The following is a 27,840-nucleotide window of genomic DNA, read 5'->3' as shown; positions in this document are numbered from 1 at the left end:
TTTCATCAGTAGGTTCAGAAACAACGTGAAAAAGCTTGGCATGATCGCCATATTAAGTTGTGCACATTCAAAGTAAATGACTTAGTATTTCTATATGATAGTAAGTTTGAAAAGTTTCCAGGCAAATTCAAAATGCATTGGCTAGGACCATACGTGGTTAAGGAAGTCACAGATGGAGGTGCGGTCCAGCTCGTCAAATTAAATGGAGAACCCTTCCCAGGCAAAGTGAATGGCAGCCGCTTGAAACCTTACACAGGTGGGCCGACTATCTGACTAGCCGACAACAGTATAGTCTTCATGCTTCAGAGAGCTGGACAAGGACGTGAGACTATAAATACATATCAGTACAGTTGTATGGGAACAATTTAGTTATAGAGGTCTTAGAGGAGAGAATGCAACAGGTTCAACATGCAGTAGCTCAGTGCGCTGCAAACATCAAGACCGTTCAGGACTAGTTGGAGGGTCTTCGCGCCAATATCACCGCACTAACAGAGTAACTCGAGGGCGAGTCATGATGTTTGTCTTGGGGGCCTTTTGGGCATGGAATCCCCCCACAACATGTTTTGGGGCTTAAATCCCAAGTTTTGAGTTGTTATTGGTTACTTTATCTTAGTACCATCACCAACATGTTGATTAAGAGCATGCCTCAATTGCTCTAGATACAAGCTCACCCAAGGCCATTCATGCCACAGTTATAGAAAAATTAGCCTGACAAACACAAACAAAAAGCAGCAAAACAATATGTTGTTTCATTACCTCCAAGAACATTCGTGTCCAAATTTCCGATTTCAGTACCATTCAAGATTCCCAAGCAGACGTTACCTTCTTCCTGTGCATTGAAACTCAATCAGCAGTAATATTTTTTTTTTTTTTTTTTAAATAATAGCGATCATAAGCTTAATCAAGAAATAGCTTCTGCAATAATATCTTCTTTGATAGACTCATAATGTTGATTCTTGAATGCTATCTTATCTTACAATCTCATCTGGTGGTAAAAGACAGTTCTCATAGAGTATGTCAAATCATATGCACACTTACACTGATGACCAAATAACCTCCTGGAAAAATTTCCATCTGTTTTGCTCTGGCACTTCCAAATTTGAGTGTTAATTTCTTAAAGTATTGCACCACCTCTACAATCGAACTGATACATTTCAAAAAACTCAGGAAGCATTCAGGATACTAATATCTTGCCAATGGACATAGTTTTTATAATTTGTACTCTAAATAAAACTAAGATTAAAATCTTGAAACCGAACATGCACTAGGCTTTCTGGCCATAGTTTTTATGATGTGTACTTTAAATATGCCTGAGATTGAATTGTTGAAGTTGAACTTGCACTTGATTTTCAAAACCTAACCAGAGATATTTACCTGAAGCTATTTTTCTCGCGCCAACAGAATGGTAGGAATGGGTCTGACGAATCTTGCTCCAACTGTTTACTAGGTGCGTTATCTTTAACCTGTCAACATTGCATTATTAGAAAGTAACAGTCCTTACAATACAAGGGAAGGGCAATTTGTGATACTTACAGCTGAGAGGAAAGCATCATAAGCTTGATTTGTGAAGTATGTGTAGGAGCTACCACTATCAAATATTATTCTTCCTAGCTTTTTTCCATCTCCATCTTTGTCAAGGGGTTTGTTTCCAAACATCATCTGTGCAGCGCCCACATCATAGTGTTTTCTATAAAACAAGAGAACAGTATGTTAGTAGAAGCTCATAAGTTCATAGATTATTTTTAATAACAAATTAAATCAAGAAAGTTTATATATAAGGGATTTCAAATTAATTCTTAAAACAGAAGACATGGGAGTTGTTTCTAACTAGAGGCCTATGATGCAACTCAGCGTCCCTATGAATTATTGGCCAAGTCTAATATGCAAGATGCTACTGTAAGTAAATAGCAAACTGGCTTTATGAGGGGAAGATGTTTGTCAGAGAATATAGTTAATTTGGAGGAACACGAACTTTCAAAGAGAAGAAAAAAGCATAATGGATTTGGTGCTGTATTTCATGGTATAGAAACCAGATGTACAGGAATTAACTGCAGATGTGTCTGAGCAAGTTGAAAACTTTAAAAGACCGTTTGTCTGTAAAATCGAACACAAAATGAAGATGAAGAACAACATTATGAATATTCCGAAGCCTAAAATAACCATGCTGTGGATCTGGAGGAATTTTGTTACATCCATATAATCAAGGCTGTAGATGGATAACCTTATCCAGACTCTCCATCGTTCTTGTACTGAAGCATGTGAAAGGAGATAAAACGGGCGCTCATACAATTTATACAAACTTTGGATCAATTAAATGATCAGCGCAAATGAATTCAAAACAAGAAGGCTCTGATGAATCAGAGTATTCAAGATTAGCAGCTCAGTGAGACTCAGAAGTGAATTTATGCTATGCTCCTTGAGGCTGAAATTAAACATGAATTCTGGTATGTGATGAACCAGGATTTGGTACCTATTACATTGATGAAATTTTTGTGTTGAGGGTTATTTTTAGGAAATTTGTCGAGAAAGATTCTATTTGATTAAGCTGAACTTTAAATTGAAAAGACCGAGAGCAGAGAAAGTGGATTTAATTTGATGTTACGTGGATGGCTTGCCCAGCATGGGAACCCAAGTCATGGCTGAGGTGGGTACAAGATCATCACCAAAGAACAAATATCCCCCATCTCGTCCCCCTCTTGCAATACAGTGACCTATCACATTCTTAATAAGGCCTTGCTTTGCCAATTGCGATGGAAGACTTGCCATACCACTGCCAAGGCCCAAAACACCATCCGTGCGTGCAGGGGACTCTGCCAAAGATCCCTGTTGGTCATATCCACACCTGTCTCTCACAAAAAACATAAAAAATTACATGACTGATCACCTCGATTTATTTTTATGCCCATGACAACGAGTAAGGTCTGTATATCAGATTCCATAATTCAGTAATTTTCACAGTTTTAGAAGTTGTTTGAAAGAAATGAATTCCAACAGACCGATTAAAAGAAGCAACATATACCCAAATACGGAATTGGCTGTCAACACAGTTCCATTGGTGAGCAAGGTCCGAACACTGTCTCTAACAAGGACTCCGGAGGAAGAGCCTTGATCGGCATACTTAACATCGTAACGACATTGTTGAGAAGAAGCTCTTTTGTGGCCACTCCCTGCCTACACAGCAGCACACAGAGGATCATTTCCTGGCACCAGGGAGCCTTCCTTTAGCTTGTACAGTCGATGTGGTACCTGCACAGAAGACATAACACTCTCATGTAATCTCAAACTGTAGAACCCAAGAAAAAATGAATTCAATAAATAATAAGTGTCCACTGGTGACCTAAAAAGCTGAAAATTGCAGAGTCTCAAATACATCCATTACTGTAACTCAAGGAAGTGCCTAAGACATATCCAAGACAGAAATGCAGAAAGAAAACTAACAGAACATACAACAAATGTAGCCCATGATGCAGATGCCAACAAATAGAAAACAACTTTCAAATGCATCAATAGAGTCCTGTCAAGCACCACGAATTCTACCTTAAATACCATGTCGTTCAAAAATATCAAGAAATCCAACATGCTAATTTTCAGATTGGAATGCATACATAAACAAGTAGAGATAAGATGCAAGCACGCAATGCATGGGCTACTAACCCAAAAAATGCAGAGTCAACTCAGAGACTCAGCAGCCTAATAACTCTGCTTATTAAAAAATCAGGAAATATAAACTTGGCAAAGTACTGGTGCTTGCTAGCAAGTGTGATTGGCCTGCTACCAACCCACAATGCAAAGTAAACTGTGAGACTTAGACAGCTCATAACCTGGCTTATTGAAAAACTCAGGGAACACAAACTCGCTAAACTAGTGATCATTGTCTGCAAGTGGAATAGATCTACTACAAACCCAAAATGCAGAGTCACCTCCTAGATTCAGCACGCTCATAACTGGGCATATTAAAAAAAATTAGGGAACATAAACTCAGAAAAATCAGGGAATAAAACAGTATTCAGCAAAGTGCTGGCAATTGTCCGCAAGAGGCATAGGCCTGCTACCTAACCTGTGTATTGTATGAATGCATCTACAATATACTCAAATTGCTCAAATGAAAAACCAATGCATACCTCGGCACAACTTTTGCATGGAGCGCATTGGACCCAGGTGAGGTCACTACCACTGTCCACATCCAGAAAATATGGCTTTGAAGGATTCCCAATCAACATAGTAACATAATACAGTCTGCAATTCCACCATAATCAGTTGCATATTCTAAAACAAACCATGAATTCAGAGCTAAGAATGAATTCTGATTGTCTTCTACATTACCCATATGGAACAACGTTCCCTTTGAGAGAAAAGATGGTAGTTTGAACCGCCTGCAACCTCCTGCCAATCTTGTTGGTGTCTCGGCTCACAAAGGAGGACTTGGAGTCTCCTCCTTCATTATCATCTGCTGCTGGATATTTGGGGTGCAGACGGTATACGTAGGCCTGTTGAGAGAGGCACATGCAAACAGAGAAAGTACAAATCCAAGGAACAATTTTGTGAATAAACCCATGTTGATCTCAATGCCTTAAGGTGCCTATACAATGCTATTGTGCCTTCCAATTGCATATAATCAGAATTTATAATGTGGGGGGGGTATCATACCATCAAACACCACAAACCATTTACTCATATTTTACAGTTGTGAAACTTGCTTCTGCTTTATGGTCAGCGTAACCTTTTTGCTTTTGGGTCACCTTGCAGTCCTGTTTCAAAATTGTTGGAAATGTTGGAAAATTGTTGAAAACTTTGTAAGGAAAGCCGTTGTTATAATATTTTGAAATAATTTATTTATAAATTGAAGATTGATAAATAAATAACTTTGAAACACTTACAATAGTTATTAAAATGTGATATATTTAGCATACTAGAATTATTATTTTTATTAAATTAAATGTAATATTAATCATATAATATGATAATTGAGTTAATGAAATATGTTTAGCATTAAAGTTGAAAAAAATAGTTTATATTACTTTTCAATAATGATTTAATATTTTATTTTATTGGTATAATGAAAAAGTTGTATTTTTTGTTTAGTTACGGAAGAAAAAATGTATTTGGAAAATGTTATATGTTTAACCATAAAACAAAAGCATTTTAAAATAGGTAAGAATACAATCTTGTTAAAGAAGCAAAGCTCAAACAAAATTATAGTCAAATGTCTAAACTTCTCAAGGAAGTAAGTATTTTTTTCCATATTTAGTCAACACTTATAATATAAAAAATACAATTTTAAATAATATTAAAAATATAATAATATATCAGAATAAAACAAAATTTATAACTTTTTAAATAACTCTGTGTTTATATATTTTAAATATTTATGAGGTTAGTGTTTAAATTAATTATTTTATTTATATATATAAAAAAAAATGTTATAATTCATAAAGAAATAAAAGTATATATATATATAAATAAAATAGGTAGATTTCAAAATTTATTATTTGATTTTTTAAATATTAAAAAGAAATAAAAATATAGATATGTGATAATTTTACATTTAACCATTAATTTTTCTTTCTTTCATAATTAATAAATATTATTTTTATTATATATTAAAATTTTAATTTTTTAATTCATAGAAAATAACTTCAATTTATTTAATAATATTATATTTATTAAGCATGTTGTGTAAAAAATATATATAATTATAAGTATGTTTATAATTATATATATGAATGAGAGAGTAAATAATTAAATTGATGTAAAAAAATTCTTCCAACTCATTATTATTTATAAATATAGATATAATTTGATGTTTTGTTGATTGTGTCTAGAGGTGTTCTACAACTTAGTATGAAGGGGATGCTGTCACATAAGGTTACATTTAAAAATAATAAAGAATACTTATATGAACAAATTAAAAATAGTAAGGGGTGCAAGGAGGGAGAGGGGTTATCCTTAATCCCAACGGAAAACAAATGCTTAAGTACTCTTGGAGGCTATGCAAGAAGGCCAACAATGAGGCTGAAATGTATGGCCTTTTGCTCGGGCTAAATTTGGCAAAAGAAAAGGAAATTACTAAGACTATAACATTGAGAGACTCTCCCATCACCATTCAATATTTATTCAAAGACTCTTTTCCTAAGGACAATCAACTTAAACTTCTTCTTCACAGAATTTTGGGTGCCCTTTATCACTTTCATATCAAGATCATTTTTCATATCCTATGAGCTCAAAATAAGGAAGCAAATAAACAAGTAAATTTTGTGTGTCTCTTAAGATTTGGCTAGATCGACATCAATGACTTGTTTGGATGGTGAAACATCCCATGATTAATTTTCTTCATTAGCCTATATATTTTTTCTATATCCGCTTTGAAAGCCCTTAGGGAAAATAATACTAATAACAATGAAGTCACCTCCCAAATCCCCTTCCCCCTATGCATTGGCAACAACTATATAGTTCACGACTCATATTCCCAGCACTTCATATGGGGTGAGGTGGCTGACAATGAGTATGCATAATCCAGATTTAAACAGGAACGCAACAAATTATAGAGATAACCATATACACAAAGATGCAGCGGAAATAATACTTCATTTCATTAATGGAAAATACTGAAATATGCTTACAACCAGAAATGGAAATAAACCAGCTAGGGCGATGGTAGCTTATCTCTAAGAAGAGATGTGGTGGCTACATGACTCTGAACTGTGTTACAATGAGGCTCAAAGGCCTATTTATTGTTGAGAAACAATGGAAAACCCTTAACATTCCAAAACCTAACCCTAGAAGATGAAATACCAAACTGTGGGCCCCGTTTGGGTAAATTGGTACACCAACTTCCCAGGGTCGTAACTTTGGCATACGATCTCCGTTTGACGCGTACAATAGCTCGTTTGAAAGATCTATCCGAGCACTGCCACTTTGGGAGGCTTGCCCCAGATTTCCCAAAAAACGTCCTTTAGGGCCTCAAAACAGCTCCGGAAGTTCAGGACCCGAAAAACTGCTAATAAGTTGTGCTACAATTAAGGAAACTGAAAATGCTGAGAGACACAATGGTGGGGGTCCAGGTGGACTTGGCAGGTGGCCACCAATATCCACCTGGATCATTCCTCCCCCCTTAGGAAGCAATGGTCCCCATTGCGTTGAGTTCCTCCATGAGATGAGGAAACTTTTGCTGAACTTGTTCCCTGGTGAGCCACTTGCCCTGCTGAAGGAGTTGGCCTACTTTGACAACTCGATACAGTTGGATATTCTGTTGGCGAGTGTTCTTGATCTGTGTGTCCATGATCCGATCAGTTGCAGCTTGTTCCATGCAATCTGGATTTAATTCTGTGGTTGTGAGTTGTTCTGCAATGTCGGATGTGTCTAGCAATGGTGGAAAGTATGGCCGAAGGCAGTCCACATTGAACACTGGGTGCAGGCCAAGGAATGGGGGAATGCTGAGCTCAAATGCATTGTCTCCCATAGCCTTAGTAATGGTGTAAGGACCATATCGGAGTGGTCTCAGTTTCCGATAGGCTCCAGTAAGGCGTTCCTTTTGCAAATGCAACCAGACTTTGTCGCCCACCTGAAACTTGTGTGGCACCCGATGTTGATCATGTCACTGCTTGTACTTGGCATTTGATTTCTCTAGAATGTCATGGACCTGCTGGCGAATATGTAACGACCCATTTCAACTTACAAGTAACATAAAAATATTAGCATGTATACGAGGCATGCATATGATAGCTACATATGCATGCATTGCATGCACTGCGCTAGTATGCATACTAACTTATTATGAAAATTCCCAAGTAGAAGAAAAAATGAATTAATTATTGAAAGCATTGTAGTAGTATTCATACCAATTTAATTATATGAAGTGTTTACGTATGGGAAATAAATTAAATAGTAAAATAATTAATTAATACCTTATTTATAATATATTAATTCATTTTCATTAATAACATTTTAATTAAATAATAAATAAATAAATATTATTAGGCCACCAGGTTAATTAACTTATCCTTTGGCATGTCATGTTAAGTACTTTTAAAAAAAGATCCTCTTCCCAAAGTCGGTTGAAGCGATAAAGATCAAAATACCATTTATTATATATTTAAATAAAAATATGATTTAATGTACAATAAAGATAACCGAATGGAGTAATGAGAATTTAAAAGGATAAGGACAAGGTTGATTGGAGGAAAAAAGGGTGGGATTTCTTCGGAGGGAAGGATCCTTTCCTATATAAGAAAATCTAAGAGGAGAAAGGAGATGGTGAGATGGAAATTGCGAGATGGAAATTTGGGAAGGAAGCAAATGAAGAATCTGGGAGAGAAATGTGAAATAACGAATGAGCTTTGGGGCTCCAGATATAGATCTAGGAAAATTGAGACCTGTTCTTGGAAGTTTTGGGCACGGGGGCCAAAAGGTTTCACTTTTGAAGCCTTTTGGGTTTGGGGTCCGGAAAGACCGATCCCAGATAGGCTGGGAGGAAATTGGTTGGTTTGGTATCCGGAGAACAACATCATCCAACATCATCCAGGAACCGACACCAACTCAGAAAAACCAGGTAAGTACATATATCTAATTTGATTTGTTTAGTCATAAAATTGGAAGGTATATTCTGTACATTCTGCTAGAAATGAAATTTTATGAAATTGTAAATACAGTATGTTAGAAATGAATTTAAATAGAAATGAATTTAAATGGACAGGCATATACTGTTAGAAATATTTGTAAATTACAATATCAAGCCTTACATATGGTATCAGAGCTAAATTCAAACACTTGGGACCTTAGCGGCTACCATCATATAGTTGGAATTATAACTAATAAACGTAAGAAAGTTTTCCTATTTAACACTAAGTGTTAAGTTTACATATTCAAAACTTTTGGCACAAGGGCAGATAGAAGATCACAACTGCGCAGAGAAGTTGACATTCTGGGCATAACTACAAAACAAATTAACCCTGTGATTAGGCCGCAGCCTGAGCAAGACAGTGAAGTAACTTGAAGAGTATAGAAGTATTGTTCTTAAAAGGACCGAGAGGCTAGATTAATAGCCCATTCAAGGTCGAATCCTTTAGTAAAAGGAGCAAAGTTCTAGGCATAAATATTAAGGTTTGAAATCACCTTCCAAATTAAGAATACGTTGTCACCTCAGTAATCCGAAATCATCAAAAGTCTATGCATTTTCTGTGGATAGTCAGATCACGGAATAAAGAGACATTTGAGGGCTAGTTAGCTAGCAAGTAAAGGACCTAGTGCCGAGTTGATTAAAGGCACTGTAAGCATAGTTAACAGGATCAACTTGAAGCTACAGTCACAAAGGACCAAGACCGAACTACGGAAGATCTGTTACAGTCATATATATAAAGCCTGAATTGTAGACAATGGTATAGTAGCCGAAAATATGTATCCAAAAATGTCATCCCAACATTTATAGTTCTGTGCATAAACGAATGACCGAAAATTCTAAGTTAAGACTTTGAAGCAAGCATACCAATTTTCAGAAAGGAAGTTGTTATTATCTGTAGTTTGTATTCATAAGAATCTAGGCATCTATATAAATAAGATCCGAGCCCATGGTAGCGAAGAAGCCAATCATATTCCATCAACAAAGAATTTTCCATACTGATAAATAAAAATTTCTGCTTTCGGTCAACTTCAGTACTTGCTTCTTTGTTATATCCTGAAGTTGTCATAAACAAAATTGTGATTATTCGTTGCTTGTCAGAAACAAAATTTTAATTGTTTATTCTGTCACAGCAAGAAGTTTCCAGTCGATGTAAACATCATAATAACCTGAAAAATGGAAAAATATGAAAATAATCAGTGTTGAAAAATCAGCATCAGCAAAAATCGACAAGGGTCCAAAAAACATCTTTTCAGAAACATCGGCTAAAAAAAAATGGGCAAAAAATGGGCAGATCGCGGCACATATTATAAAATAATGAAGTTGTCTTTTAGATCCTCTTTGAAGTATGTTCGTACAAACCATAGTAGCTAAAAATGACCTTCTTAGGACAAAGCCACCATCTAAACATTTCTTTCAGGGTAACATCCATATGGACCCTCTTTTTGATCATAGTCAACATTGATGGTACTATTCAGAAAAATGGCTTGCATCCAAATATCTTTTAAGTAGCAGCATCATTTTGAAAATTGTTGTCACCCAATGATACGCAACATGCAGCAGTAATCATCCATAACTTCAAACCCAATTGTTTAGATGAGTTTATGCAGCAATGTCAACTTTTTCACTAGCTTTTCTCCCAAATCTTTTTGGCCTGCATTATATTTCATTTTTCATTGTTCTAAATTCTCATCTTTTAGAAAATATGAAGCTCATTTGTTCATATGCATCAAATAACTTGCTAAAATACAACACTCAGAGGTAACTACATTTCTATTGTATTTAATAAGGTATATAAACAGGTGTTCAAAATAAATATAACCACCAAAAAGGGCAAGAAATCATAAGCTGTTCCACTTTAAATGTCAGCTAGAGCCCATAGATTTTAGAGCAAATAATGAAAGAACAACTCTTAGATGTAAAAATGATAAGTGAATAATCGGATATTCGTGTGGATTTTAGGGATAAATATCTAGTTAGATAAACAGTTTAAAAAGCATTTCCTAACTAGATTGCCTCTGAAGCATATTTATTTTTCTCGGCTTCCTTCCCACCTATTTTTTGTGGGAAAAGGTGGGTGGGACTCAGGAGACATAAATAGCAAGCATGAAACCAAGAAAATAAGGGAAATGCATGATCTCTTTTTACGAAGTGCTCACACACATGTGAGAACACACTTAGGGTAAACAATTTCCATGCCAGCATACCATATCATTGTTTTAATCATTTTAAATGAATGCAGAGTAACACCTTACAGATGGATCAACAGGTGCATGAACACAAGCATGAAAGTGAGAAAAATGCACAAATGCACATTGTAAAGCTGCAAGCAAGCATGCATATTTGAATTTTATTGGTTAAAAGGTGGCTGAATAGATAACCACAGTTCTCACGTGTCTATATAATGTAATATGCTAAAATGTATACAACATTGCAATAATAACAATACTATAGACGACTTGAGTGCGAGTTCAATGATGGGCTCAGCAGTTAAGTTTTCAAGTTTACGTCGTAGGCTATAGACGCAGGACTTAACCATGGTTAGGTTGGGGATAGGATTAGGTTTATGGATGAAGAAGTTGTTGACTATTGAGATCTGAGCCTGGAGGTAGAGGGGATCCCGCTGGACAGTTGGAAACTGAGCATGATGACATTGAAGGTGTGAACTCAAGAAAGAGACCATCAATAAGAGACCCCGGTTCTTCAGATTTAGTACAGAATGACTGTGTTGGAGTCCCTGACTATGTTAAGAATCCCTCTAAATACATACACTATACATTGGATTGGTCAGATGAGGACAACGACAGAATGAACATGCAAGCTTTTAAAGATTTTTCTCAGCTGGTAAAGTCATCTGGCTTTGCATCCGCACAACTGGATAATCCTGTGGAGCAAATGAAGTCCGTTACCTATATTCCTAAAAAAAAAACACAGCATGCTTTGAGAAAATGAGAGAGAATTCAGATGACACAGTGAATTGTCAGACTACAGAGAAGGTTTGAAGTAAAAAGGCTAATAAACCTGCTATTATTCCTACTGGTATTGCTGCTAGTCAGGCAACAGAAATTGATCTACCTGCAGTTAGTAATGCCGAAGGTGAATTGGAGGAATTGAATATCATAAATTGATCTACCTGCAGTTAGTAATGCCGTAGGTGAATTGGAGGAATTGTAAGGAAATGCGGCAAGCTTATGAGGTTCTAAGGTTTCAATATGTTACATGTTTCGGTTTTTAAAGTTTAAGGGCCATGTGAGGCGACGTCTGGAGGGCCAAGTGGAAAGGTCGTAGTCCCTCCACATTTCATTTCATAATATTCACACATCAAACGAATTAAGGGAAATTGAGAGAAATTTTGCTGATTAGTGGCAGTGACTCACATGAGTTTAACACGTTGATGACGCAGAGACGTTTAATGCATTCCAAACTTTGTAAAGAATTTTGACATAATTTCCCTACTTAATCAACACGTGAGTGTATGTATATTCCCAAGGCTGTTGATACTTCGGTTATTGCCGACCCGTAGACAAATGGTTTTGAGTTAATTTAGCTCTTTACAGGGCTATTATAATCAAACAATAAAATTTAGTAACGTGTCATGAACATTTTATTTCAAAAAAATATATATGGTATTATTTATTTACTAATGAACATTTAATTTTATGGGTATGTATTTATTAATTGTTTAAACTGGTCAAATAAGTATAGTATTACGGTAGTAGTCAACACATGGAAAGTGAAATCGACTTTGGTTTTCAGGTGTATACGAACTTCTCCGCAATGTCCAACTCATAATATCAAGTGGCAGACTTGCCTCAGTAATTACTTGACTAGTTCAAACATTCTCTACCCAATATCCAAGGATAGTGATGGTCTTAAATTATTAAAGGTGTATCTTCTTCGGCTCACAATTTTAGATTTAATATACCAACCATGTCATCATGGTTTTATCCAGCCACAACGTGCTTCGGAGTTAATCTGAATCTGAATTTTCTAGTTCTCCAATCGGTTACCATCCTCAATGGAGACATTGGAACCCTGAGCAAGATGACACGCACGCATCGAGAAATGGCCCAATTATTTTCATTTTTACCATCATAAATGATACAATTCGAAATGGAATCGAGTTACCAATAATAATAATAATAATAAAATTTAATGGAATATTGGGAATTACAAATAAGAAAGTAATTAACCATTTTAATAATGATGAGATTAATGTATTTAATAGAGGGCTTAATTTTTCTATTTGCTCTAAGACAAATTTAAATTGAAAACATCATATGTTGTATAGCAGATAGTCATACAATAGTAAGAACGAAGAAGATAAGGAAGCTATAAAATTCGATCGTGCAATAATCTTTAGAAAAGCCAAGCCAATTAAAATAACAGTTATATATAATATAAAATATACATACACAATTATATATAATATAAAATGAACATAATATATATCCTATCTCATTGTATATAACGATGGCCTTATAAGTCTAAATCTAAGATAATGTGTTTGTAGCCTGTTTGGAAAGTATAGTAAAACAATATAATTCTGTGAAAATTTTAAAATCAAACAAAATCATTAAAATGACAATAAACATTGTATATTATAAAATATGCTCATTTCTTTTTCAAGATGGGTATGTGAGACCGGGAGATGAGGGGTGTAACATTGGAGTTTGTATTTTATTTAAGGATTATTCTATAATTATATTTATGGAATTAAATTAAAATATATCTGGATTGAATTAAAAAAAAAAAAAGAACTAGTGAACTAGGAGAACAAAATTAAGTAGAAGATTGTATAAAGTACACAGAATGAATCAGGCCTTGTCCAGAGAAGATTGAGTTGTGACTTTATTATTATATATATGAACAGATTATCGCGTTATTTAATGAATTACGAAGCTCGAATTTTCTCTTTCCAAGAAAATAAATAAGTAAATAAATAAGAATTGTGAAATATGGATCCCAAGTAAAGGTTTCAAACGTTCACATGGCATTAATCATGGATTCTCCCCAATTCTAATTTGGATAAGAATGACAACCTAATGCAAATGGGTGATTATCCTTAGTTTTCATAATAGAAATCCATTCACATATTAAATGAAAGATGTTAATCTAGTGAAGAATAGGTGGATTTTCAGCCACGAGTGAGAAGTAGCCAAGAAAATAATAATAATAAAATAATTTAATATGGTAAGTAAGTAATTAAGTAATTAATTTTAAATATTATAAAGCAATAAAGTAGAAATGAAAGTAAAAGTAGTATAAGGTGACTTCAATGTATTGTAAGCAATTAGTATTAAAGTAAATAAAAGAAAAGGTGAATAAATTTGGCTCATTAGTCTTTAGGATTAAAATGAGTATTTTGATAAATAAAAGATTAACAAAGGTCATTATTTTATTTTTACATTCTATAAAGACGAAACACACATGTGAAAGATTTCAGGGAATGAAATATAAATATATATATATATATATATATATATATATATATATATATATAGATAGATATAGATATATATATATATATATATAGACGAATATTTCATAATTTCAATATTAAATCAGGGTGTGCATAAAACATAGTGGAATAATAAATAACCCAAATAAAAAATAAAAAAAATGAAAGTGAAAATTAGGAAAGGAACAAATTTATAATAGTATGACATATAACTATGATTTCCAGGGAACTATATATATAAAAGTAGAGTGAAAATAAATATGTTACAAAATATAAAAGAATATAGAGTATATCTTTAATAGTTAAAGTAAATATAAAAGCAGTTGTCTATAACGCGACTTTTTGAAAGTCTTTCCGACGGGTTTTTCCGGTCGAAATCCGGCAGGAATTTATTGGAATCGCAAGTTTGATAGCTAGTTTCTGCACAATGAAAGCGTCACAGGGGTTTTCGAGGGTGCTGAATCCAAATATGCAGTTAAAAAACCATTTTAACTGCAACAAATCAAGATTTAACCTCAATTTCTTCTGCTGGATTCCGTCACCGGAATCTCCAAAAAGTCGCATTATAGACAACTCCAATATAAAAAGCAATGAGGGCATAAGTAAACAATAAACTAATGTATACTCTATGGTAATTGAAGAGATAAGGAGAATCATAAATAACAAGGTCAAAGGAAAATGAAGAAAAAGAAAGCAATCATCAAGTAAAAATATATATATATATATGTGTGTGTGTGTGTGTGGAAATAGGGAGTAATGTTAACAAATAACACTAGTTGCAAAGTGGGGAACTATAAAAGTGAAGTAAAAGTCAAATAAGCTACAAGATAGCAGTACAGAAGGGTGTCTAAAGGGCTTATAATATGATAATTGATACATGAAAGATAGCTGAAGTGATTGTTGTATAGGGAAAACTTGATACAACATGATAAGGATAATAAGCGTTAATACATAAAGAATATAAAATTAAATATAAAATTTATTAGCAATATCATTATAGGAAAAGTGTATAATAGATAAAGTGAAAAAAAAAAAAAACTTTATTTTATCTTTACTTTATTAGCCATATTCTCGAGACTGTCATTTTGAAATTTTCCATAGCTATGAAAAGATACATAGGAGTATGTTATTTCAAATTATTATGGTTTATTATGTATGTTTACTTAAATCTGCATGTATTGTTGATTCATGGATGCCCACATGAATTATGTTAGGATGAAATTTCTACATATGATGTCTTACTTATGAGCATGTGTGACTTTGATGAAAAACCATAGATTTCCTATCATTGATAAAATGGATATAATAATAGTGATCACACTTTACTATTTTGATGTGAAAGTTAATTGTAGGTATATCAGCTAGACATAGCCAAGTATGTCATATAAACTTAAAATATATACCATAGGTATCAACAAAATATAAAATACTAGGAAAGGGTTATTTGAATATATTTAATTATGAATATATCAATGCATATGTTATGATGTGTGGACAAGTATTTATGTTGCAGATGTTTTCATCACCCTGATACGCTATACAAGCTCTGGTTAAATCCCGATACCAAACCAATCACGTGATGACAAAACTTTCAAGAACAATTGAGGCTCAATCAGGTTCCATGATAGGGTGTTCAGCTTGATCCAACTAGGAGGGGTGGAGGTGTTGCCCACCGTTTATCCTCCAAAACCTGGAGTCATGGGAGGACTGTGCGAGTTACGCTCCCCTAGACGTGTGATGATGACTGCCGGATGCCTACTAAAATATATATATATATATATATATATATATATATATATATATATATATAGGTCGATACAATCGACGCTATCACCCTTGAGATTTATGAATGGTTAGATCGGTATAGCCGATGCCATGGCATAATCTAGTAGAGGACGGATAGGATGGGAGTGGAAGAGATTAGGAAGGATAGGATGATTATAGAATAGCTTGGGAACTCTGTTGGGGCAGAGCATGAATGTTCAAAACAAATTTTAAAATTCTTTTCATTACAAATAAGTATTCAATCGCGGAACGCAATCCTTACATGATTATACTAAACACTAAAGTAATTACCGATATACTATATAAACTCTAACTTCGGGACGAAGTGTTTTGAAGGAGGGGTGTATGTAACGACCCATTTCAACTTACAAGTAACATAAAAATATTAGCATGTATACGAGGCATGCATATGATAGCTACATATGCATGCATTGCATGCACTGCGCTAGTATGCATACTAACTTATTATGAAAATTCCCAAGTAGAAGAAAAAATGAATTAATTATTGAAAGCACTGTAGTAGTATTCATACCAATTTAATTATATGAAGTGTTTACGTATGGGAAATAAATTAAATAGTAAAATAATTAATTAATACCTTATTTATAATATATTAATTCATTTTCATTAATAACATTTTAATTAAATAATAAATAAATAAATATTATTAGGCCACCAGGTTAATTAACTTATCCTTTGGCATGTCATGTTAAGTACTTTTAAAAAAAGATCCTCTTCCCAAAGTCGGTTGAAGCGATAAAGATCAAAATACCATTTATTATATATTTAAATAAAAATATGATTTAATGTACAATAAAGATAACCAAATGGAGTAATGAGAATTTAAAAGGATAAGGACAAGGTTGATTGGAGGAAAAAAGGGTGGGATTTCTTCGGAGGGAAGGATCCTTTCCTATATAAGAAAATCTAAGAGGAGAAAGGGGATGGTGAGATGGAGATTGCGGGATGGAAATTTGGGAAGGAAGCAAATGAAGAATCTGGGAGAGAAATGTGAAATAACGAATGAGCTTTGGGGCTCCAGATATAGATCTAGGAAAATTGAGACCTGTTCTTGGAAGTTTTGGGCACGGGGGCCAAAAGGTTTCACTTTTGAAGCCTTTTGGGTTTGGGGTCCGGAAAGACCGATCCCAGATAGGCTGGGAGGAAATTGGTTGGTTTGGTATCCGGAGAACAACATCATCCAACATCATCCAGGAACCGACACCAACTCCGAAAAACCAGGTAAGTACATATATCTAATTTGATTTGTTTAGTCATAAAATTGGAAGGTATATTCTGTACATTCTGCTAGAAATGAAATTTTATGAAATTGTAAATACAGTATGTTAGAAATGAATTTAAATGGACAGGCATATACTGTTAGAAATATTTGTAAATTACAATATCAAGCCTTACAGAATATGTTGGATGCGCTCAATGAAGCTGGTGGCCTTAGCTGTTTCGGACTGGACATGAGCTGAATTTATGTGAGTAGCTGCAAGTGGTATGGCCACATCAATGGGGCATAGTGGCTGGAATCCCAAACCCACCTGAAAAGGGCTATGGCCAGTGGAGCTATGAAGAGCTCGGTTGTAGCTGTGTTGAGCATAGGGGAGGCTCTCGTCCCATGTGCGTGGATGCTTTGAGTTATACATGCGCAGAATGTGCACAATCATCCTATTGACAACCTCCGTCTGGCCATCAGTTTGAGGATGGAAGGCTGTGGACTTCGTGAGTTTGGTGTCCAGCATTGACTAGAGACTGGACCAAAATGTGCTGAGAAACCGACTGTCTCAATCTGAGATGATAGACTGTGGGATCCCAAAGTGCACCCACACTCGTTCAAAGAAGAGTTTAGCAGTGGCTTCTGCTATGATATTCTTCTTGCAGGCCACCATAATGGCCATCTTCGAGAACCTGTCGACGACCACAAAAACACAGTCATTTCCATGCTTAATGGAAGGAAGGCCTGACATGTAATCCATGGAGATGGATTCCCAAGGTCGACTAGGGGTAGGCAACGGGGTATAGAGGCTGTGCTTCTTGATGGTCGGTTTGGCAATGGCACAAGCAGTACATGATCTGATGTACTTCCCAACATCCTGTCGAAGATTCGGCCAATAGAAATAATTTTGCAGTACTGCCACTGTTTTCTTGACCCCGAAATGCCCAGCAGCCCGACTGTAGTGTGCTTCCCAAATCATCTTGGCACGCTCGCTTGAAGGAACACAAAGGTGACCCAGGTGGCATAACAAGGCATCCTGGAGGTGAAAATCTGGAACATGCCGACCCTCCAAGAGTGTCTGGTATGTGTGGCCGAATTCTGGGTCACTTTTGTAGAGAAGTGGCCAATCAGAAGTCTTGTGCCCACAAGAGTTGAGCACGGTGGTTAACGCCATGACCGGTGGTCGACTGAGGCAATCTGCAACATTATTGGTGCTGCCATTCTTATACTTGATATTCAAGTGGAACTGTTGCAGGTATGTAGACCACTTCTGATGGCGATCATTCTGCAATTTCCCTTGGGTCTGTATGAACTGCAGGGGTCGGTGGTCTGTGTGGATGACTGTTTCCTTCCCCAAAATGTAATGCTTCCATTGTCGGCAGGCCTGTACAATGGAATACATCTCTTTATCATAAGTGGGGTACTTCCGGACTGTGTCTGAAAGTGTTTCACTGTGATATGCCACTGGATGTCCCTGTTGAGTAAGGACTGCCCCAATAGCATAGTCAGAGGCATCTGTCTCGACCTCAAATGGTTGTTGTAAATCTGGTAATGCGAGCACTCGTTCCGTGCAGAGGCGATCCTTCAACTCCATGAATGCCTTCTGTTGAGATTCAGACCAAAAGAATTTTGCTCTCGCCCCTCCCTTGGTGACTTGACTCAAGGGCCAAGTAATATGAGAAAACCCCAACACAAACCTGCGGTAGAAGTTGGCAAGACCTAGAAAGCTGCGGAGCTCTGTTGGAGTGGTTGGAGATGGCCAATCCCGAATGACTTGGATCTTGGCTGGATCGACATGCACCCCCTGTTCATCAATGATGTATCCCAGATACTGAACCTGGGTCATGCCAAAAGTGCATTTCTCCAAATTGGCACATAGCTTGTGTTGCCGCAGTGTTTGGAGAACCTGTCGAATGTGGTGGAGGTGTTCTTCCCAACTCTGGCTGAAGATCAGAATGTCATCCAAGTATACTACTACAAAGGAGTTGGTGAATGGCTGCAAGATGTCATCCATAAGCCTCATGAAGGTTGCAGGAGCATTCGTCAATCCGAAAGGCATAACCAACCATTCGAAAAGGTCCTCCTTGGATTTGAAGGCAGTCTTCCACACATCAGAGGGTTCGATTGGTACCTGGTGATATCCTGACTTCAGATCGATCTTGCTGAAATATTTCGCCCCCTTTAGTTGGTCCAAGAGGTCATCAATCCGCGGGATCGGGTACCTATTACGGACAGTGATCTTGTTCAGCGCCCGATAGTCAATACAGAGTCTCCACGTCCCATCCTTCTTCTGTACCAACACGATCGGGCTCCCATAAGGCGATGAACTTGGACAGATGTGACCTTTCTGCAAGAGCTCCTGAATCTGCCTCTTGATTTCATTGTTCTCCAGAACGGAGCGCCGATAAATTGGTCCATTGGGTAGCGGCGCACCTGGGGTCAGATCGATGGAGTGCTTGACCTGACAGTGCAGAGGAACCCCTGCAGGGGAGGTGAAGATGTCCTCGTACTCCTCCACAACCTTGTCCATCTGTAGTTGTCGTGCAGAGGGACCCCGTCTGGAGGCCGCGGCCACCGTCTTCTTCTTTCCTTGAGGGCGTATCATCAGGAAAACAAATTTCTTGGTTTTGGAAATGATCTTACTGCATTGTTTTGCAGTAATCAAAGAGATGACGGTAGGTGGTGCTACCTCTGGTATCCTGTACAACTTATTTCCCAATGTAATAATAACAGCACGGGGCCTTGATTCATACACAGCATGTCGCTTCCACAAGTATGGCTGTCCTAATAATACATCACAAACTTCAACGGGAGCAATGTCACACAATACCTCATCTGTGAAGGGCTTGATGTTGTATGGAAGGCGACACTGCTGGCTCACGCGAAGATCTCGTCCTTGGTGAAGCCACCCAATGGTGTATGGTTGTGGATGTGTTGTGGTCGGTAAGCCCAACCGCTTCACGACCTCTGCCGAAATGAGGTTCTTTTGACTCTCGCTATCAACAATGAACTGTATCGGGGAGCCCTTTACCCACATCTGGGAGTGGAAGAGACGCTCCTCCTCCTCTGGATCTTCGGGTTCATTTTTCTGGATCTTGGCGGTAGCAACAGTGGCGTTGGGATCCGCATCAATGATATGCTTCCCTTTGTCATTCCCCTTATCGGGTTCTAACTCAGAGTCGGAACATGCATCCGATTCTGAAACCTTTAGCTCAGCCACCAGTGACTGCTTGGCCCGACACTCACTTGTGTTGTGGGTGGAGCTCTTATGGAACTCACACCATTTTCCCGTGTCCTTTTTTGGCTTCGCGGCACTGTTCTTTGCTTGCAGCTTCGGCGGGTTGTCTTGGGCTATCCCGCCTTGGCTTTGTCCTTTGTTCTGTGGTTTAGGGGCACCTTTCCCCTGCTTTGGATTCACAGATCCAAAGTCTCGCTTCTTTTGCTTAAACTTCTGCTCGACCTTGACGGCATATCGGTATGCTGCGCCGAGCGAGGAGATGTTCAGGAATTGTATTTCTTCCTGGATGTACTTGTGCAGGCAGCCACGGTATTTGAGTATGAAATGTTGCTCTGAATCCTTGATACCAAACTTTGTGCGAAGGGTATGGAAAAGATTGGTGAACTCTGGCACGTCTTGGTCCCTTCCCTGTCGCCGCGTGGTCCACTTTATGTATTCATCCTCATAGCTTCCGACAGGGTAGTATTGCTCCTTGATGGCCTCTCGGAATGAATTCCAGATGGGTGCGGCTGAAAATAGTGAGCCAGTACTTTCATCCTTTTGCTCGCAGTAGGTTTCCCACCAGTCCTTGACGTGGGGGGCTGCTTTGAGAAGAGCGAAAACAATCTTTTCCCGACTCGAAAATTCATGAACAGAAAAATAACCCTCTAGGAGATTTAACCATTTATCTACGGCATCTGCGTCTATCTGACCCTCGAATATGGGGATTTCAAAATTAACTTGTACCTTAAATGGTGTGGTGTTTCCAAAGTAGCTGCTGGAAGCCAATGCGTCGCTTCTGGGTAGCCGCTGAAGGATCTGGGCAAAGTTGTCCATCATCGCGTTCCGTTGTCGCTCGAGGGCTTCTTCGAGCAAGATTTTGATGGGATCTCCTGCCCCCTCGTCTTTCTTCTCATCCGCCATGGGAGGCCGTCGGGATTTCCGAGGCTGGTCTTGCAAAGGTTCGACCAGTTCAAGCCCTAACTCCTTATATCCCGACCTTGTTGGGGACATGCAAAGAAAAACAGAGACAAAGCAGACCGCTCTGATACCACTAATCCGGATTTAAACAGGAACGCAACAAATTACAGAGATAACCATATACACAAAGATGCAGCGGAAATAATACTTCATTTCATTAATGGAAAATACTGAAATATGCTTACAACCAGAAATGGAAATAAACCGGCTGGGGCAATGGTAGCTTATCTCTAAGAAGAGATGTGGTGGCTACATGCCTCTGAACTGTGTTACAATGAGGTTCAAAGGCCTATTTATTGTTGAGAAACAATGGAAAACCCTTAACATTCCAAAACCTAACCCTAGAAGATGAAACGCCAAACTGTGGGTCCCGTTTGGGTAAATTGTTACACCAACTTCCCAGGGTCGTAACTTTGGCATACGATCTCCGTTTGACACGTACAATAGCTCGTTTGAAAGATCTATCCGAGCACTGCCACTTTGGGAGGCAACATTGCCCCATATTTCCCCAAAAACATCGTTTAGGGCCTCAAAACGGCTCCGGAAGTTCAGGACCTGAAAAACTGCTAAAAATAGTAAGTTGTGCTACAATTAAGGAAACTGAAAATGCTGAGAGACACAATGGTGGGGGTCCAGGTGGACTTGGCAGGTGGCCACCAATATCCACCTGGATCAATGCAAGTCATGCAGAGGTTTGCCTCTCAATGTATTCGCACGCGTCAAGAGATGTGGTCAGATGGTACTACAATCAACATTCAAATCTTGCACTTGAAACTTTGATGGCTCCAAGGCAGTGTATTGTTATGGAATTTAATGGAGAAGAGATTTATGTTGCATGTGGATTTTTCGGCCATGGGCTTAAAGACATGGGTTTTTGTAGGATTTCCTCGTATTCGACCTTCATGGAGGTTGAGTTTGCAATGGTGTTGACTGAACACTTCTCTAAGCCAGGAGACTATTCTCACAACTGATGGGGTCAATTGTCGTGAATGGGGAATAATTAAGGTTGAATGTTTGGTTAATTGCACAATTGGTGGAGAGTGGAACTTACACTATACAATGGGGGGTGATATGGGCAATTCAATCAAATTGGGTGCGTCATGGGTCTCTCTGCTGGCTTATGAAGCCAAAATCTTCCTCAACCATGTTCGCGATAGTGCAACAACTTTCTCTAGCTCGTTTTGGATCTTCTTCTTGGGTTGGGAAGATAAAATTCTCACCAGACTCGTTTGTGGTAGAGAAATTGTCTTCTTTGGTGTGTCAGGATCCTCTTTGTCATTTTGGGAAGCCACAATTCTCTTAAGTCCTAATACAGGCAGTGTAATTGGCTTGAGGTATATGCAATTTCTTCCCTAATCAATATGGAATTGATAAATGACATGTAAAAATAATATTATTGATATTACATAATCTATAATTAGTTTTAAGTTCAATTAAACATATAATATTTAAAGCAAAAAAATTCAAATCATAAATAAAATATTTGAATGTCAATTATATATATATTATATAAAACAAGTGAAAAAAAAGTCTTATTTAAATAATATTTTGTTAGTGTTTTACTCAATACCAACATAGATCCATCTTAATTCCATATCTACTAAGAGTAGAGAGGAATCAAATCTCTCAATACACAAACCTTTCTTCAAATTTGAATTCAAAAAAAGCCATGCATATTAAGAGACTTGATCCCAAAATTGAAATGGATCTATGTTAGTTAATTTTTCAAAAATAAAATAAAAATAAAAATTTAACTCATATTATATTAACCCATTATTATTTTTTCCCTCCCCTTTCACACAAGGTGATTATATATAACTCAATCCTCTAGTGACTTTGATGGCGCTTTAATGACTTAGATAACCCTAGGTGACTACTCAAGCAATAAATTAAACATATAATTAATCTTAAGACTCATAACCTAACAAAAAATATATATATTTATTATTTAAATTATTAAATATTTTTAATAAATTATTAAAAAAATATAATATTAAAAAAAAATTACTTTTCGAAAATATAAAATATTCAATTTTTTATAAAAGAGATATATTCTTAAACTAATCTAAAATTTTAAAAATTAAAAATCATTGGATAAGAATTCAAGAATATTCCAAGTGTGACATCTTATTGAGAACAACTAAAGAAATTGCGTGCCTTCTTTAATGAAAGGGGGTTTAAAGGTTTGCCTTTATCACCGCAAAATGATTTAGTGACAAAGCATAATGGTGTACCAACCCAAAAGAACAATATTGGTAAAAACTCAAAAATGCCCGGAAAGATCAATATTCGTAAGAACTAAAAAGTGCACGTGTGTAATGAGAATTTAAGAATACTTATTAAGGAGTTACTTCTTTTAATAAATTCACTAGATATTATAAGTTATTAAAAACAATAAAATAGCATACTTTATTATAATGAAACTAAGGTCTTTTTAAAGTTATTTACATAGGTGTAATTAGATGTTATCGGAATGTTGGGGAAGAAATTAAAATAAATGTTTATATATATATATAAAAGTTTCAAGGGTTAGTTTAACTGGTTGAATTTCCATTGTTAAGTATTTCGGTGATCCGGGGGTCACAAGGTCAATTCTCTTCGATACCCTTGGGGTTAGGCCTAGCTATTGGTGGTGAGGCTTGATTCTCTCGAGGTTGATCAACCCAGATATTTTTGTGGACGTAATGGCCACCCATTATCCGTGAACCACCAGAATATATATATATATATATGTATATGTATATGTATATGTATATGTATATGATGTTTTAGGAGGAAGTATCTGTTTTTAAGCATTACGTTCATAATTAAATTTATTTTTTAATTAATAATTATTGTTTTTCTTAATAAAAGAGAAATAAGTAGAAAATGTTTCAATATTCTCAAAATATATATATATTTTTTAAAACTTAAATTATAGCATTCATCGCAAAAATGTAATAATAAAGATAAAGAAATCATTATTTACAGAAAATAAAAATAAAAATGTTATATTATAATAAGTAAATATCTTATATTATCTTATATTATTTATTAAAGAAAATATTAACTATGCACCCCATTGACATGATCCCAAGAAAATTCTCACAAGTCAAGGCACACGTGGACTCCCAAGGTGTTAGACTAAACCTCACAATGATCCTTAGTTAAGTGTATTGTGGAATAATATGTTGCTTAACTAATTTCAATTATACAATTGCAATAATCTCCATAAACATTAAAATTGCAATTCAAACACATATGCAAGAGACCATCATAGAGTGGATGGCTCACTGACCTAGTACCCAAAACATCATACAGATGACAAGTTTTATAATGAACAACCCTCTTAGATCCTGACATCAAGGCAAAACCAACCAACATCACGATATGACCTCTATAAGCCAAACCCCAAATTTTTGGTATTTAAAAACCCCAAAATACATCCCCAAAATTTGGCCAGCATCTCATGCAACAATCAACACCTTTAGTTTTTGCATCACTTTAACACCTTTAGTTCATTTTTCCAACATTCAACACCTTCAATTCTCTTGGGCAATGATTCGCACCTATAGTTGTATGTCCCTAAGAAACCCCCGACCCACATGCCCTTGCCTCACTAGATAGGGCATGTCCAATACCCATCTTATGCCACACTCATCTCCACCTAACTCTGCCTTTTGGTTTCCCCTGCTCAAATCATCTTAACGCCAACTCATCATATGACTCTCCATATTGAATTGCTTGTCTCTTCAACTGAACTCTATGATGTAAATATATGAGGCACACACAACTTCCCCAACTGGCACAACAATTGGGAGGCATATCCCCTTACCTTTTCGTGTCATTTTAACTTCCATCTAACATGAAAATATCCTTGCAATCAGTTTAGCTGATGCACCGAAGTTGTGACATGTCCACCTTGCTCGTCTCATGTCATTCGAGCCGACATGCCAACTCTTACAATCCACCTTGTGCTTGTCTCATTTCGTTCATGTTGACGCACTCCTCACACCATGCTAACCGCCATCTCGGACAAATGCCTATCACACATTGTCGACTAACCAAATGTCGTGTTGGTCATGCCCTTCATCACATGTCCCTGTCCATGCCCACAAAATAGTGGGAACCCCAAATTTGGGCATTCCACCCCGACTTGCTCCCATATGAGGAACTGTCCATGTCTTGGGCATGCCCATACCATGTGACCCATCCATTGCAAATTTATCATGATGCCCCTTGTCTTGCCCAACTCAACTCACCAAGTTTTGATTATGGTATGCGACTCACCCACTTGCCCAACCATGGGTTTGTTCAAGTCATGCAATTGCCTAATTTGTGATGGCATGCTACAACATGGTATGTCATTCATGTGGCGCCAAGGTAAGGAAACCCCAATATGTGCATGGTTAACCAAACTAACACAATCATCCCCAATAAGCCCAAGTGTGCTCATCCGCCCAATGTGCCCATGATTGTGAGGGCATGCCATCCTCCCCCTCTCATAATCATCGTTTTTCTTAACAATCCTCCATCCAACAACCAAACCTCCAAGTCACCAATTAAAGCCACATCTACAAGCAAAGTTTCACCTCATGATTCGTCATTATGCCTCTACTCTAAATAAACCTTGCATGCATCCATGTGTTGGGTCCCCCTATGTCCCTAGCTAATCATGTAGTTAATCCAACTAGCATGCCCAAGTCCACAATAACTCACTTCCCCATGCTAGTGAATTTATTTCAATCTTAATGGTTTTTCCATGCAACCTTTAATCTCCATCAATAATCCTAGGCACGCTTTTTGGAACCTAAGAAAAATGACTTTCCGTCTCTCCTCATGATAGCAAACCACACCATAATGGCTCAGTGAGAAGGAGAGGCGGGGTAGCCTCCTTGATTGCTACCCCATCTCTAATCAAACCTGACTTGACTGCCCTCACTGAAGTTCCTCCATACTTATGCAAAATGTACATCAGTAATGAAGCATAGGAACTATGCTCCTCTGTGATTCACTCCAACTTTAGATCACAGGGTTGTTGGGTGTGGAGCCTGATTACCTTCTTTATTAAGAGGTATTGCCGCATTGGACCCCAGTTCGTAATGTGGCGGCAACGCCGCCAGGGGGATCCAGGGGGGGCGACGACAATTATTTCGAGCCCTCCCGGGGGAGGAATGGGGGCAGTGCCCCTGAAGCTAAAAATAGATGTAAAATTGCTTTGTAAAATGTTGTAATTTAGTAGTCAATCTAGGCCGTTCATTAGGGGGAAATTTGACGGTAGAAATTATGTTTAATTTTAGGGTTTTTTTCCCTAGAAGGCAACCCCTCGCTATATATGAGAGAATTGTATTGCGTCTAGGTAGATGTGTATTATGAGCGAGGAAGAGAGAGGTGATTGATAGCGAAGTCGGAATTACATCGAATCTGTTGTAGTTTGTATCTCTTTATTTTGTTGGATAATATAAAAGGAAGCACTCACTGTTTCTCCGTGAACGAAGCCCAAATTAGGTGAACCGCATATATCTGTGTCTCTCTTAGTTTATGCGTTTATATTTCTGCAATATATTTTATGTGTTCCATTGCTCTGTAATATACAATTTTCTAACAAGGGCCACTTCCCCTTCCTAGTCTGTCTATGATAAGACCAATATCCTCCCTAACATGTATTTAACAACAAAGCTAGAAAACCCCTCATCACACTTATGAATCAATGTGATGAATCATGGGTGACTCATGCAATAATCTCATCTCCACATCTCCTAAAACTCTCTAATCTAAAACACTTTACGGAGACCTCTCTATTAAAGTCACTAATATGTCTGAATATTGTACCAAGAAATTCTTCACCCATCAAAACTGGTCTTCTAAGTGTCAAAGTCCTCTCCTCATGCACTCGAAGGATGTGTCTGACGACCTCAACATATCCCACCCCCAAAGTAACTCCCTCATCCATGAACATGGAAATCACCCAAGCTCCCAATCATGCACTACTACTTTCAATAGTTAAAACCACTAGTGAGGGATCCACGGTTTGTATAACTTTGTTTTAATCTTAGATGATCTATGAAATCGATTTTGAAGGGCTGTGAAGCTTTCAAATGAAGTCATTGCTCTGGATCTATCGTATACAAATTAGTCGCATGAAAAAAATATATACCAAACGCTGGAAGAAAATATGAAGAGGAAGAGCAAACTGTTTTCCCGTGTTCTTGATCACATGATATTGTTTCTTCTAATGTCTCTCTGTGAAACATTGAGGGATCTTCTAACACCACAAATTGTTCAGGAAGAGGTTCAGAGGACTGCAACACCCGCCTCAAACGACTAACTTCAAGAGTTAGATTTATAGATAGATTAGAAGAGAAAATGAAAATTCAAGTGATTAATCTAAATGACAAAATAAATATTTAATTAATGTCTAGTCTCTATCCTTACCATCAGGAATCATGCAGGGGAACCATCTTTCCCATATCGGAGTATCTAAATCCGGAAACATTTCCCTGTATCGTTTCTTAAAACTTTTGTGTTTTTCTGTTAAAAGTTTTCTAAACATTTTCAGGTCAAGTTAAGGATGCATT

General features: G+C 36.9%; 1 pseudogene; it reads right to left on the bottom strand.

Annotated features, from left to right (window-relative positions):
* Positions 1–703: 703 nt before the first annotated feature.
* On the bottom strand, positions 704–4,555 carry LOC149204100 (aspartyl protease APCB1-like; annotated as a pseudogene).
* Positions 4,556–27,840: the final 23,285 nt, after the last annotated feature.

This window comes from Pinus tabuliformis, chromosome 1_2 (assembly GCF_031772625.1).
Source record: "Pinus tabuliformis cultivar Carrire ecotype Pingquan chromosome 1_2, CPIR1, whole genome shotgun sequence".
In the NCBI taxonomy this organism is placed as follows: Eukaryota; Viridiplantae; Streptophyta; class Pinopsida; order Pinales; family Pinaceae; genus Pinus; species Pinus tabuliformis.
The sequence above is the reverse complement of the archived record's forward strand: the minus strand, read 5'-3'. Positions and strand labels throughout refer to the sequence as shown.